We start from the raw sequence: 3,146 nt of genomic DNA, 5'->3' as shown, positions 1-3,146 counted from the left end.
AAAGGGGCGTTCTGTTCTGATCAGTTTTCATGGCTCAGGATAGGCTCTGCTCTATAAACCTCATAACAGAACTACAAAATGAACTACCGGTAGGTCACTAATGAAATTTAGTGAAAGAACTAAAGAGAAATCTCAATCCCATCAGTATTTGGTGTGACCGCCCTTTGGAGGAGGAGTCCTGGAATTGATGATACGCCCCTACAGAACCCTGATCTCAACATCATCCAGGTTGTCTGGAATTACACGATAAGACAGACGGATTGGCACAAGCCTACATCCATAAAAGATCTGTGCTTAGTTCTCAACCTCCCTGCAAAGTTCCTTCAAAAACTGTCTGCAAGTACCGAGAAGAGCTGATAGGAAAAGGTCACATCAAATATTGATGGGATTTAGATTTCTCTTATCTTCATTCACTTAATTTTGTTAAGAAATATAAACTACTAGCTTTTACCCGCGACTTCGTCTGCGGAACCTTGACTGTGTGCGTGACGCACCTGGCTGGGAACGCAGGCTTGTTCTTTTTTGTTGTGTCCGCAGGGGGGCCTTCCTACCTGCAAGGGTCCATGGATTCTCTGTGCGAACCTTGCGGCCCTCTTAAAGTGTTTACCGCCTTTCCTTACTGGTGCCTGCTGGCCCCCTTTCTCCCTACCCGCTTCCCCTAGTGGTCACTCCTTGCAGCTGCCTCGTGCCCCTTTGCGACCTAGGAACGTGGCAACTTCCCTCCTTAACAGCATGGCGGGAAGCTGTGTAAGGAAGGCAAAGGATTAGAATGCTTCCCACTGTTGAGCAGCAGGGGGTGTGATAAGGAATGCAAAACATTCCTCAAAGCATTGCAATGCAGTTGCATTGTAATACATTGCATTACTCCTGCTACTGAACAATGGAAAGCTGTGTAAGGAATGCAAAGCATTGTAATCCTTTGCATTACTTTACACAGCTTCCCAGTGTTGAGCAGCAGGAGGTGTGATGAGGAATGCAAAACATTCCTCAAAGCATTGCAATGTAGTAGCATTGTAATACATTGCATTACTCCTCACACCTCCTGCCACTCAAGACTGGGAAGCTGTGTAAGGAATGCCAAGCATTGTAATCCTTTACATTCCTTTATCCCAGCAGCGTCGGGGAGTGTGTCGGCCTGCAGAGGCAGTGAAGTGTGAGAAGGATACTGCGGAGCTGTGAGGGGAGAAGTGCGTAGCCGCTGACGGAATGGCGACTTACCAGTCTCTTTGCCCTGGAGGGCCTGTGGAAGGGCGGGTAGGCAGTGTCCTGGGCCCGAACGGATGGTGGAGACTCAGGAAGTCCTGTGTTAGCCGTGGAGAGCTGGGGAGGTGCGGGAAGGCTCCCACCGGCGTTGAGCAGTGGTGTGTCGGCCTGCAGAAGATTTTGTGCGTGTGTCCACAAAATGGTGGCGTGCAGGAAGACGTTGTATAGAGGGGGAAGCTGCGCATGCGCGTGTAGTGGGCGGAGTCGGGGAGCGTAAGATGGCTGATCCACAGCCTTGAAGAGGTTTCCCCCTGGACGGAGATGAAGGTGAGGGGTATTGGGTGAGGGTATATTGACATGTTGTATTGTGGGGTTAGGGGCTAGGCTTGAGAGGCCAATAGGGAGTGTGTGGCTTGTGTGAGTGGTCAAAAATGTGTGGGATTGTAGAGCTCATGCTGTGAGTTTGGGGTTTGGGGGTGTCCTGGGCAAAATGTGTATGTGTGAGTGGAACGAAAAGTAGCCTATCGTTCAATCCTGCCTAAAAACTATGTTTTGAGAAAATTTCACGCAAATCGGTTAAGGCATTTTTGCGTGATTGAGGAACAAACATCCAAACATCCAAACACACAAACATCCAAACACACATACTTTCACCTTTATAATATTATTAAGATTAACCCTTCTATTTTTGCAAGCACTCATAGGGTGCGTTCACACGATGTAAAATGGAGCGTGATCTGACACGTATACGCGTCAGCATTTTGCGTGCTCAAAAAGATCCCATTGATTTCAATGGGAGTTACAAGCGTATACGTCGCATTATTTTGCACCCGTAATTTTGCGTCCGCAAAATAACGCGGCGTATACGCTCGTAGCTCCCATTGAAATCAATGGGATCTTTTTGAGCGCTCAAACTCTGACACACCATATACGTGCCAGATCACGCTCCATTTTACATCGTGTGAACTCACCCTTACAGTGTGGGATTTTTTTTTCTTACATGCCTAAAACATTTGCACAACACTGTATAGTATATTATACTGAATCCAGAACGGAAAATAGTGAACAGAAATCAGTGCAGCCTACCATTGGTCATACAGAAGTTGAAATTCTTTCCATAATTGTTAGGAAGCTTCTACCTCCATGTCATGGCGGCATTATCAGACTCCGGGACACAGGACACCAGCGAGGCACTAAGCACTCTCATGGTGGTACACATAATTAGAAGCTATGTTATGCTATTTGTAAGACACTAGCAGCAGGGGCGAGAACGTTTCAGATTTTTTATGTGTGATCACATTACTGAAGGCACCATGTGAATGAGCGGAGAAGAAATGTTCACAGTGCAAAGATGATCTGCCCTTATATAATATCAATCTCAACCTCTGCCGTCATATCAACATAGACGCTATACAAAATATGTGCTGCAATTTCCAAAACCATTGCGTTTTGGAAATCGCAGCATATGCATTATAACCTACGGAAACGCCGGTGGTTTCCCTATAGGTATAATGGAAGCAGAGATGGAATCGGGTATTGCCTGTACACAAGTTTGCTGAAACATGAGATGAAATTCTGTGTTTTAAAGTAACATGAAAAGATGTATTATCCTAATGAAAAATGGAGCTGTGCACGTAAGGGGTGTGAGGATCGCAGATGTTACCGCATAGCTCTGCAACGCACCAGCAAGACTGACGTTTTCTACGAAAGTAGCTTTCAGTCCATTAATAATTATTTTACTTCCTTAAGAAATTGTTCTCCGGAGACGCCGTCTGGCAACATAATAAGTGCTTTATGGTTACTTAATGACAGTATGAATATTTTATTATTTCTAATAAGAGGTAGAAAAATGACAGATTGAAACGTTTTGATGACTTTTCCTACCACGTTTTCTTATTTCTTGGGGATTTTATGTATGTTTAAGTGACATAACAAAGAAAAAA

This window comes from Leptodactylus fuscus, chromosome 2, assembly GCF_031893055.1.
Source record: "Leptodactylus fuscus isolate aLepFus1 chromosome 2, aLepFus1.hap2, whole genome shotgun sequence".
Classification (NCBI taxonomy): domain Eukaryota; kingdom Metazoa; phylum Chordata; class Amphibia; order Anura; family Leptodactylidae; genus Leptodactylus; species Leptodactylus fuscus.
Note: the sequence above shows the minus strand (reverse complement) of the source record.